Source organism: Castor canadensis, chromosome 14 (assembly GCF_047511655.1).
Source record: "Castor canadensis chromosome 14, mCasCan1.hap1v2, whole genome shotgun sequence".
NCBI lineage: Eukaryota > Metazoa > Chordata > Mammalia > Rodentia > Castoridae > Castor > Castor canadensis.
Genome location: NC_133399.1, coordinates 11,245,549 through 11,258,516, shown reverse-complemented (window position 1 = coordinate 11,258,516; position 12,968 = coordinate 11,245,549). Strand labels below are relative to the sequence as shown.

Sequence of the window (12,968 nt, the reverse complement as noted above, 5' to 3'; positions counted from 1 at the left end):
ATCTTTATGAGACGGCCTCATAATGTGTGGGTTTGTGTTTTTAATAGGCAGAATTGGAACTGAACATTTAATCCCTTGAGGAATTCTAGAAATGTTAGAATTTTGTTGATTTTCATCTTCACACATGACACAGCTATCATATAAGTGTGGCTGATGTCTCTGCCTTGTCATGGGAGACTCTGTACTTGTGAACAGCTCACTTTTACACTGATAATAACCTCCAGCAGAACTTGTTCCTTCCCACATGTGTAAGGCATAGTGCTCAGTCATCTCTAAGAGGCAATAGATTTCTTCTTCTATCAAACACCATGGTTGTTTTTGCATAAGATCATTTATTCCATAAATTTCATTAGCAATTGAGTATTTCACTTTGCTGTCATAACCTATACAATCTCGTATATACTTCAAGGATAAGGCTCAGCTCTTGTAGTTATAATTTACAGATAAAGATTTTAAGTCACAGATTACCTCAAAGTATAGTGGGCAAAACTAATGCTCACAAGACTCAATAGCCTGCTCAGTCTACTTCTGGCAAAGATGGGCATGAATCAAGTTCATATAGTTTTGTATGTATAAAAAGGTACACTCTGTTTTCATCATCTTCAGATTTCCAGGTGAGGGAATTGAACAGAGAGGTTGCTTTACCCAATCTTGGCCCAGTAGTCATCTGTTGTCATCTAATGACTGTCACATAAGTATATATTTTTTTCTTTTTTTAGCATTTTAAAATTTACTCACATGTGTACACATTGTTTGGGCCACATCCCCATCCTCCTGCTTCCAGTCAGAGCCTGTTCTGCTCTCTTGTTCTCCGATTTTGTTGAATAGAAAACATAGGAGATAATAAGAAAGATGTAGCATTTTTGCTAGTTAGAGATAAAGATAGCTGCACAGAGTGATTCCTACCATTGCTTCCATGCACTTGTGTATTACAACCCACATTGGTTCCTCTCTATCAGACCTCATCACAACTTGCTAGTCCCCTTCTCATAGTGGCCTCTGGTTATTGAAGATTACTTTATTTGCTGCTCTAGAGTTAGCACATCAACCACATACAAGTTTTACGTTTCCTTCTCTTTCCCTATTACTCCCGCGCATGTTCTCCCTTTAACATAAATATATTTTCCACTTTAAATTATTTTACAAATTTAGAGGAAGTACTTTCCTCACTTTGCTTTGTCCAGAGTCTCTGCCCCCCCACCCCACATTATGGGATGCTAACTATGATGGTTTTCTGCAGCACTGAAAGAAATATATGAAGAATCTAGCTGCAATAATTAGTGGATATCATGGATCAGATTCAGAGTCAACACAGTCTTTGTATTTGCATTAAATACAGGAAAGATGGTATCTGTTGGGAAGCTGAGCACAGTTAATACCACAGTCCTTGGTCTTTGTAAGCTCCGATGCAAGAGGAAAAATATGCATATGGTCCATAGATTAAAAGACAGTAGAAGTGTGAAAGGTGTCAAAATTAACACAGAATCACTTAAGTCCAACCCTAACATAACCAGCCAGGAAGAGATTCCTCATGCACATTTTCCTTGTCACCAAAACTATTCCAAGAGTCTCCACCAAATCAAATCCACAAAGACTCCCAACCTTGCCCAACAGCCTGTGTGATGGCTTTTTCTCAGCACCTGTCAACCTGGACCAACGCTCTTTGCCAGAGTTTGTGACCAAAGATGATTATATATAAAGAGCAAGTATAACTTTTCTCACCTCTTCTTTTTTATTCCTTTACATTTTATTATCATATTATTGCTGTATTGGTGATACACTGTGACATTTACAAAAGAGCTTACAATATAACGTAGTTGAATTCACCCCTTCCATCATTCTCTTTAATCCTCCCTCCCCCATTCCTAGAATAGTTTCGACAGGTCTCATTTTTCCTTTTAACAGAAGCACACCTGACCTTCCTTTACTTCCACAGTCTGTCATGCACCTATCTCCTAAGTTTCAGTCCCCTTATATTCCTGAACAAGCTGTTTGTTCTGGGGAGTGGGTTTCTGTGCTGCATATACGTGATGAAGGTGGGTCTACAGTATAGTCCCGAGCAAAACCATATCTTGGTGAAGGGTTTGTTAGACTTTATCTTCAGCAGAAGGATTTCTACCACTGCAATATGGTACAAATTTCCCTGTTCAAATAAAAGTACTCATGGAACCATGTAGATCTCCAAGCAGTTTTAAAATGCTTCTTTCAGCATCTCAAAAATATCACTGAGTGCCTGCTTTGTTCCAGAAGATATTGGGTAACAGATTTGAAAAGAAAAAAATGATTCTTGCCTCCAGGGGTTTTAAGTCTAGTGAGGACTCATTCATTAATCAAGTGAACTAAAATATACATAAATCAAACCATCAAATCCCAACAATTATGAGGGCTGTGACTCACGGAGACTTGCTTGTTCTGTTCCCTTTTCTGCTTCCCCATGGGATTGAGGAAAGCCTTGTGTGAGCAGTAGATGCGTGATCCACAGTCCACAGAATATAAAGAATTTACCAATGAGAACTGGGGAAGAAGACTGTTCCAAGCAGAGGGTCAGCATGGGTACAGAATTTGTGTGATCTTCCCAAGGACATACCATGGAGTTAGACTCTCGGATGGCACTGCAGCAGAGAGGAGAGGATCAGGATGAAGACAGAGCAGGGTGGTAAGGACAATGCAGGTCATACTTTGCAGCCCAAAGTGAAAAGCTCTATTGGCACACCATGAGAAACTAGATGTGACCCATGACAGACCTGACAACAATATGGAAAATGGAGCAGAGCAGTGCCAGAATGAATGCAGTTGGAAAGTGGGTGACAGGTCTTATAGCAGTCCAGGTGAGAGATAGTGGAAATGACATGGTTTGGTGCCCATGAACCTGGAACCACACACACTGCATCACAGAGGCTTTCTCATTCTCTACTAAGCTCACAGAAACTGTTTCTTCTATTTTCACAAAACCAGGTTCAGGGATTCTTTACTTGAGAACGTTTTGCTCATAGCACAAGTCAATACTTCAGACACTGGATCTAAGACTGTCGGATGAATTATTCCATATTCCAAAAGCATAATATGCCAAGGAAGGTACCCCTGCTAATTTAGGACAGCTGGTTATTTTGAAATGATGATAATATCCCCCACATTGGTGCTAAGTTTTCCTAGGAATCGCCATTTAGCGTCTGCATTGGCCATAGAATGGTGACACTTGCCTTCTGATTATCAAGGAAACGGGACAGTCACGGAGGAGAAATTCAGAAAACACTGGACACAGAATCACCATGCACTGTGATTGTGGAATCAATGCCAAAATGAAACAACCCAACACAAAACGCCTAGATACAGGTGACGAAAATACAGTGTAGATTCTGTGCTGCTTAGTGAATAATTTACGTAATTTAATAAAGCTTTGGGTCTTAATTCCCCTGGGAATGATTGCGGGTGTGTGGGTTTGTGTGTGTGTATGTGTGTGATTGTTTGTATGTGTGTGTGTATCTGCATCTGTGGGTATGTGTGTGTGTGTGTATGTGTGCATGTGTTTGTGTGTATGGGCGTGTGCATGTGTGTATGTGTGTGTAAGTGTGTATGTGTTTGTCTGTGTATGTGTGTATGAGTGTGTATGTGTGTGTTTATGTGTGAGTAGGTGTGTGTGCATGTGTATGTGTGTGTATCTGTGTGTATGTGGTTGTGTATGTGTGTATGTATTTTTATGTGTGTGTATGTGAGTGTGTATGTGCATGTGTGTTTGTATCTGTGTGTATGTGTGTGTGTCTGTGTGTGTCTGCGTGTGTGAGTGTGTCTGTGTGTGTATATATGTATGTGTGTGAGTGTGTTTGTGGGTGCATGTGCGTGTATATGCGTGTGTATGTGTGTATTTGTGTATGTGTGTGTATATGCGTGTACACGTGTGTGCATGTGTGTGTATGTGTCAATGTGTGTGTGTAGGTGTGTGTATGTGCACGTGTGTATGCGTGTGTGTGCATCTGTGTATGTGTGAGTGTGTATGTGCATGTGTATTTCTGTATGTGTGTGTATGTGCATTTGTATGTGTGTGTACATGCATGTATATGTGTGTATGTGCGTGTGTATTTGTATTTGTGTGTATGTGTGTAAGTGTGTGTATGTGCATGTGTTCACGTGTGTATGTGTGTGTGTGTATGTTTGTATGTGTGTGTGTATGTGTGTGTGTATGTGTGCGTATGTGTGTGTCTGTGTGTGTGTGTATGTGCATTTGTATTTGTGTGTGCCTGTGTATGTGTGTGTATGTGTATAAGTTTGTCTGAGTGTGTATGTGTGTGTATGTGTGCGTGTGTGAGTGTGTATGTGTGTGTGTGAGACTGTGTGTGTGACTGTGTGTGTATGTGTGTATGTGTGTGTATGTATGTGTGTGTATGTGTGACTGTGCGTATTTGTGTATGTCTGTATTTGTGTGTATGTGTGTGGTTCGTATCTGTGTATGTGTGTGTGAGTGTGTGTCCCTCACAAACCGGGTCAACTTGAGTAACAAACTGAATGACAAAAATGTTCAATTGTAATCCACAGAATAAGATAAACAGCCATACATCCCTGACAAAGAAATTTGATTTAATCATTGCAAAGAATATTATTCAAATACTAGGGAAATCATTACTATCATTAGAAAAGCACAGCGATAACTGATACAGGCTAGATCCACTGATGGCTCCTGATACTGTGAGGCAAGTCTATAGATAACCAGATATTTCTCCAAAGACACTCATTAGTTACAGAAAGAGGTACGGTAACTTTAGAGTGGAGAAACACGGGGACAGCTTCTAAACCAAGGGAGCAATGGCATCACCAATAATAGCATTCATTTGTATTGTGTACCTTGAGATGTTGCTCCAAGAAGAGCAGGTCATGGCATGACAGTCATGTCAAAAGCGCAGTTTGGTCTGTGTGTATAATTCCAGCAGGATTGAATAGGAGGATCCTGAGATGAAGGCCAGCTGAGACTACACAGTGAGTTTAGAAAATAACAACTTCAACAGAATAATTAGTAAATATCACACAAAATTAAATGAAGTCGCTCTCCACAGGACAAGTGAGCAAGGTGCTTAAAAATGTAAAGATTGTGAAAGATCTCCTTCCTAAAACACTCTGGCCAGAGAAAAAGGAAGGAAGGAAAGCAGGGAGAAAAGGAGGGAGGAAGGAAGGAAAGGAGAAAAGGGAGAGCGGGACTGAGAGACTGAGGCAAAAAAGATGGAAGAAAGTGGAGAAAAGGAGAGGGAGGGAGGGAAGGAAAGGAAGAAAGAAAGAGGAGAAAGAAAAGAGAGGAAGGAAGGAAGGGAGGGAGGGAGGGAGGAAGGAAAGACTGAGGGAGAAACAGGGAGAGAAGAAAGGGAGGAAGGTAAGGAAAGAGGGAAAAGGGAAGGAGGGAGGAAAAGAGGTCAGGAGGGTGGGAGGGAGGAAGGAAGGAAGATGGAGGGAAGAATGAATGGAAGGAAGGAAGGAGGGAGGGTAGGAAGGAAGGAAGGAAGGAGTGAGGGAGGGAGGGAAGGAAGGAAGGAAGGCGGGAAGGAAGAGAATGATACAAAAGAAAGAAAGACCCTGTGGGTTGCAGAAGTTTGAGGAGAAGTTTTGACCTCAGACATAATGTGGGATCTGAGTTAGATTCTAGGACAGCAAATGTAGATTGGAGGAAAATAGGAGTAAAATTTGAATAAATTGCAGCAATGAAAATGTCTTGGTTTTTAATCATTGTTCTATAGTTATTTAAAATGTTTAACATTAGCAAAAACCTTGATGAAAGGTACCTATGAACTCTGCATCTCTTTTGATAATATTCTGTGAGTGTAAAATTTTTTTTGAGAGAAAAGTGAAAAGTGGAGCCGATCAGAATTGAGTGTTCTAAATTGGGCTATACAGTTTTAGTTTGGAAAGCAGTCCAACAGAAAGTTCTTATGCTTTAGATTTTGGGTTTGGAAAACTTACTTTTATTTCACTAGTTTTGATTAATCTACAATTTTCCAACAAGCATCAGAATTAAAACCTTTTTGCAAAATTATATTGAACTTCAACAGGAGATCCTCACTTTCACAGCTAAATGGAATTTTCATCGTAACCACTTCTCACTTCATTCTCTGGTATCTCCTTTGTCACCCTGAAGATCCATGTACCCATGGACACAAAATAGTGTGCTCCCCACCCAGTTAAGCATACCAAGTCATCAAAGGGCAGGATTGGTGAGTGGAGAACCCACACTTATCACATCCTTTTTGACCAGTTGGACATATTCAAACATGGGACACATTTTGTAAGTCATCAAAAATCTTTAGAATATCATTATGACTTAAATTCTTGTGTAAGCCAAAGAGAAAGAAAATATTTGAACCTCCAAAGAATGCCTGAAATAAGCAACAATTTCTTTCGTTTTTATAGGTCCCTTGATACCCAAAAGTAATTACAGAAGAGTTGCTAGAAGCCTCTAGGAAGGATCTGAAAGCTCAGTAAGCTTAGAGCTGTTTATCCAACTTTGCCATATATAGCAAATGCACGCATATGTTTCAGGGTGGAAAATGGAGGAATTTTAATGCCTTGATATTGAAGTTAGGAAAAGAAAACATACTTCTCAAAGGATTTTAAGCAACAAAGCAGAAATGGAAGAAAACGGTAGAGGAAAAATAGCAAATTCCAGCCTCTTACTGGTAGGATGGAAATTTACGATGGTCTCAATATTTAATATTTGCACACACAGTGTCTCTCTCACACACACAATTCAGTTTTTACAAAGTAAAATAGCCAATGAAGATTCAGAAATTTGTTTTCATCTTGCTGAATTTTAATAATTTACATGAAATAACATATTTCTCACTGTCCATAAGAGATTTCCATTATATTTTGTCTGAAATATCCACCCTATCAGATGTTTCTTTCTTCCTCAAATACCCAACTTCTTCATCCAGGCTCTCTTCTGGCAAGGTGTTAAGTCTGATGTCTCTAATTATTTTTGCAATGACAGCATTCTCTGCTCCTTTTATTCTCTTATCTCTCAGCAGTTACCCTCTATCCCTTCCTCTACAGCCACACTTAGTACACTCTCTCCACTTTCACACCCCATGCTCAACTCTCAGCCCACCCAATGTGGCTTCTATGTCTGCTGTCTTTGAAGGTTGTGCATTTATTCCCTCTAAGAAGATTCTTGGATAAAGCGTAACAATTATTCTACATGACATCTATCGCAATCATCACTATCACCACCTCTCTCTCTTGTGCCTCCATCTTACTCTCATTTGAAATTTACCCTCCTCTATTAGTCATTAAATAATGATTTCCTTCAAGGACATCATTAAGCACGACTCCCTTAAATTTACCCAGGAGCCCTTAAAGGAGCCCCAGGGGCCCCAGACAGGAATCCCCACCCCATTCCAGCCCGCGCCACCCAGCGAGCAGCCAGCCATCCACGCGGCCGGCCGCCCCACGCATGCGCCCAGCGCCCCGGGCCCCGCTCTGCAGCGCAGCGCATGGAGCCCGGCGGGGACACCGGAGCCGGAGTGGCGGCGGTAGGGGCGGCTCCGGGCCAGCAGTGGCCTCGGCACGGGGCCGACGGCTGCTGCCTGCCGCATCGAGCGGCTGCGGACAAGATCTTCAGCTGGATAGGGGTGCATTGGGGTCCTGGGGGAGGAGCCCCCTGCCCTTCTCCAGGGCCAGGGGACCAGCATCTTCAGGCAGGAAATACTCAAACCATTGTGAGGCCACGGCCTCGAGGCCTGGAAAGAGTCGCATCCCTGGCTGTGATCACCGGCGCTACTTCCAGGACCACTGGCGGCTGGAGAACCTGTGGGACGTCAACCCCGCCCGGCACGGCATGGTGTGCGGCAGCTTGCGGGCCACCCGCAAACTCAGCACCATCAAGCGGCACTTCCGCCAGAAGCACCCCTACTCCCTGCACTGGAGTCCCCGGGAGAGGAAGTCATCAGCAACAGCTGGGATGCCCACCTGGGGCTGGGGGCCCAGGGGGCTGAGGAGGAGGAGGAGGGGTCAGCCTCCAAGCTTGCCCGCCCAAGGGCCCAGGCGACGTCCCGTTATCTCCGGGGACTCCATTGGAGCGGCCCGCCGAGGAAGAGGAGGATGATGGGGACGGCCAGGAGTCCGGGAGCAGCTGCGGAACAACCAGCCGCGCTGGCGGGGCGACACCTACCTGATGGACGACGACGGAGGCCAGCGCGGCCAGGTGTGCGCGGTGTGCGGGGGCGCGCTGGCCACGCTCAAGGTGAGCACCTTCAAGCGGCACATCCTGCAGGTCACCCCTTCTCCATGGACTTCTCTCCCGAGGAGCGCCACACCATCCTGGAGGCCTAGCAGGAGGCGGCGCTGCGCGGTTACGGCCACGAGGGCTTCGGGCCACCCGCCCCGGCGCCTCGCGAAGGCGGAGCGGACCCCAAGCCGGGCGCCAGGTGTCCGGCGTAGCCGGCTCGCAGGCCCGGTGGGGCGCGGCCCTTGGCCTGGGGACCCTCTTGTCCCCCACCAGCGCTTCAGGCGGCCTTGGCAGCCGTCGCCCCCCGCGAACCCCCGCTGGCCGGGTCGGCGGGGCGGAGATTGGGATTGGGTGCGGCCACCGTGCCGCCGGGTGCACTTGGGTGCGTGAGCCCGTCCGTGCGCTGTGGGAAGCGCCCTCGGCCCCGCAGCCCTGTCCCTCCCTCCTCGCGCGGGGCCCTACCTTTTCCGAGAAGCCACAGCGGCCTCCCCATAGGGATCATGGACGGCATTAGCATTTTTTCCTTTGCTCCTCTTCTGCCCCCAGGGCCTCTGTTTACCCGAAGTTGAATGCTTCTGGTCCAGCGCCTGGTCCGGCCGAGCCCTGGGCACTGGCGGTCGCGGCAGTTTTCTGTGTCCCGCCCCCACCTAAGTCCCTTTTGTCCTCCGTGCACGCGCCCCTGGGTCTCAGCATCCAGGGTCTGGGGCCGGGCCTCGGCTTCTTTTTCTCTTCCCTGCGGCAGCGCCAGGCCTGTGGGGCGGGTAAGGGCCTCCTCGAGCTCCCAGGCAGGTCCGAAAGGGATCATTCTCCCATGGAGAATAGGTGGCCCCGAGATCAGACCCTTTTTTTGCTCTTTGTATTTTATTTTGAAACTGTATTTAATGCTATTATATGAAAGGGGGAGGGGCGGGGATAGAGCAGATACAATCACCTTTATGTGCAAATGTCTTATTTATTATGTGTGTATCAGCATAAGCTGTGAGGTGGTGGAGGAAGGACCTAAAGAAGCTAGGACCGAGGTGGGGATTGGAGGACACTAAACGTTCCTTATTCTTCTGGGTCTGTGGCCAGGCCCCAGAGTGTGTTCTTCACAAGACTGCCCTCAGCTTACTTAAAAGTCAGGGTGGGGAGGTCAGGGGGTGGGACCTGAGGGGCGGGTCTGGAGGGGGGTGGCCCTGGTTGTTGGGGCCTTGATAAGTGAGAAGGTGGAAGGCAAAGAGGAAGTCACTTCTGACTCCTACCTATCCCCCAAACCCAGGGCAGAGCCCAAGGTTCAAGTGCCTCAGGGCCAGTCCCCTTGACTCTTCTGATTGGGAGCTGGATTTTATACCACGGTTTTTATAGCATTTTTACATAATTCACGATTGTCAAACTTGGAAGGGACTCGAGGTTACTAGTACCATCCCACCCCCTTCATGGATAGGTAAAATTCTGAAGCCCAGAAACTGCAATGACATACCCAGCTAGGAGCAGGGCAATAACGAGCATAAAAATCTCAACTCCCAATTCAGTGATCTTTGCACTATACCACACTACCTCCCAATCTCTGGTAAGTTATTAAAATTTCTTTTCCTGTTAGGCCTGCCAAGGGGTGGCGTGTTGGGCTCTGCAAGCCATCACAGTGTACTTGTGATTCCTCAGGGTGGCAAAGGACGGCACTTCTTTGGAGTGAGGATGCTGGGCTGTGCGGGCAGCTCTTGCCACTGCCTGCCTCAGCTGGGAAGTGATGGGACTTGCTGCTCCTAGCCCAAGGGCTCTCCGAGGTTCTGCTTTTGGGTTCATTGTTGTGGCCAACAGGAATTAGGGAATGGGCAGTCACTGACTGAAAAGTGAGTTTCCAATGCGTTTGACCCCCCCAGGGTTTTTGAGACAGTATTAAAATGTTGAAAATAGGCTGGGCACTGCCATTCTTTTACTTTCCTTCATGCATGTTTTCAAACCCAGAATGAGTATTCCACCATTGTTTTCTATACTGCCCAAACAGTAGGCAAATTGGGGCGACTGATATAATCACCTGGCCCACTGCTGAAGTTCAGATAGGTTAGGGCAGAGCAGGCAGGTTAGGAATGGTTTCCCCTTTGATAGGCAGGAAGAGGCCCCAGGACTGGAAGTGGTCTTCATGGAGGCAGCCCAAGCACTCCAGTGCCTTTCAAGGTGTGGTTTCCCAACAGGTAGCATCATCTTAGCCATTTGCTAAAGTTACACATTCTTGACCTGCCACCAGTGCCATGGTCTGCACAGTGCCACTGCAGACACCTTCTGCAACAAGCTGTAATATCGTGGGTCAGTCCTCAGTCCTCAGCCCTAGGTGTGCCTTCTTGCCTTGCCTTGGGATTCTGATATGAACAGGGAAAATTTCTTTTCTTTTTTTTTAATGGTATGCTTACTATTATGGCCAATATGTAAATGTTATTATGAATACATATTTCTAATACCACGTTACTTAGTGACATTATTCAAATGTTTGTATGCCTATTTGTGAAGTTGTTTGCATCATTCATTTAAATATTTCAGCCTAAGTTTTCTAAGAGGTATGCTGAATAAATTTTTGAAATCTTGCCTAAGTCACAACAGCTTTAGTTTTGGGGTAGAGCAATTCAGAGGGAAGGTTCTGGAAGCAAAGACCTGATGTGTGGTGACCAACTTTCAATTTCTCTGCATGGTGGCTGTTGCTGTATGTGGCTTATAGGCTGCTTCATGTTGCCAGCCAGGAAGTCTCCCATGCTGGTGTGAGGCTGAACTGGGCCCCTTAAACCCCTATCACTTTCCTTCTAAGCTGTGTACTTAGAGGGTTTCTTTATTTTCTTTCAGAACCAAAAGCACAGCTGTGCTCTGTGCTATGCAATTTCTGCAATCTTGGGAATCCTTAAAAATAATCTTTGAATGCCCCTAAAGTGGAGTGAGGGTGAGGGATGGGAGAGGAAGCCTTGTTTGGTTCTAACTTTACCCAAACTGTGTATAAGAATAAAGTTAGCAGAATGACACCACAAAAAAAATTCTCCAATTGGACAGACAAAAACTAGACGCTAGAGTTAGCTTATTTTCCCTCATTCTTATACATTATTTCATCAATACTCGAGTCTACTATATGCCATATGGGTATACAGCAGTGGACAAAACAGATCAGGTGGTCAATGCATGTCACCCATGCTAGGCAGGAGGAATAGGTAGGAGGATTGCATCCATAGCTGGCTCAGGCAGAAGAGCAAAACACTGTATGAAAAATAACCTAAAGCAATAGGACTGGAGGTGTGGCTCAAGTGGTAAAGCACTTGCCCAGCAAGTACAGTTCATTGAGTTCAAATTCCAGTACTGCCAAAAATAAAATAAAATGAACAAAAGTAGACAATGTAAAGTTGAAAAGAGTACACCATTGTTCTGCTTTCTTTTTCTGTAGGTAAGTCCTACAACATGTGAACTTTCTGGTTTTGGTGGTACTGGGGTTTGAACTCGGGGCCTAATGCTTCCTAGACAGGTATGATACCACTTGAGCCACTCCACCCGCCACCTGTTTTGTGTTGGGTATTTTCCAGATAGAGACTCGAGATCTAATTTCCTGGACTGTCTTCAAACCTTAATCCTCCAGATCTCTGCCTCCTGAGTAGTTGGGATTTCAGGTGTGAGCAACATGCTGTCTTTTGTGTCTCATTTATTTTGTGAAGTCAGGTTTCAAGATTCATCTACATAGTAACATGTTCTTTATAGCCAGGCATGTCACTAGATGGATACACTTCAGTGGATAGACATCTGGGTTGTTTTCTGACTATGGTGAAGGGTGTACATGTTTATAGAAATTTGAAGCAGCTGACAGGTAGTGGTGGCTGTAGCAAAGGGACAGTGTGGAGTGAGTGCTGTTGGGAACAGGGTTTCCTTTGTGGGTAATGGAAATTTCTAGCACTAGATAGAGGTGTGAGTTGTACAACATTGTAAGTGTGATTCATGCCACTAAATTTTATGTACTACTTATTTTTGTGATGATTTGTTTCATAAAATGTATTATTGATAATATTTTCATTTCCCTAATCAGAACTGTATACATTTATGGAGTACACATGATACATATGTGTGTGTGTGTGTGTGTGTGTTTGTGTGTGCACGATTAAATCAAGCTCATGACCATTTATATTTATATTACCTCAATAACTTATTTTTTAAAAATTTTTTGGTGGGAGTGGAGTTGAACTTAGGAATTTGTGTTTAAAAGGCAGATGCTGTACTGCTTGAGCCACATCTCCACTCCATTTGGCTGTGCTTAATTTGATGATGGGGTGTTGTAAACTATTTCGACAGGCTGGCCTGAAACCATGGTCCTCCTGATCTCAGTCTCCAAGTAGCTAGATTCACAGATGTGAGCCACATGTACCTGGCTTATTTTTTAAATTCTAAGGTGTTATTTGAAGTGCTGGGCTGAAGGCCAGGGCCTATGTATGCAAGGCAAGCATTCTATCACTTAGGTATGCCCCCAACCTCTTTTATGGTAAGATTTAAATATTGCTCTATTGCTTATCTTGAACCACATAATATACAATTGATGACAGAATTATTCCCCCTGCTTTATAATAGGGGGAATCAACGCCTATTCCTTCTATCTAACTCTGAATTGTTCCTCTTTGATCAACCCCTCATTCCCTGCTAACCCTCTTCATTATGCATCAAAATTGATAAAATGGTAAATTTTATGTACATTTTTAGCACAGTAGGAAATCACTTTTAGAGCTGGTAATGCAACTCAGTGATAGAACACTTGCTTCACATGTGCAAGTCC

General features: G+C 44.7%; 1 pseudogene; it reads left to right on the top strand.

The window, feature by feature from the left end:
• The first annotated feature begins 7,469 nt into the window (after positions 1–7,469).
• Positions 7,470–8,415, top strand: LOC109673956 (zinc finger translocation-associated protein-like; annotated as a pseudogene).
• Positions 8,416–12,968: the final 4,553 nt, after the last annotated feature.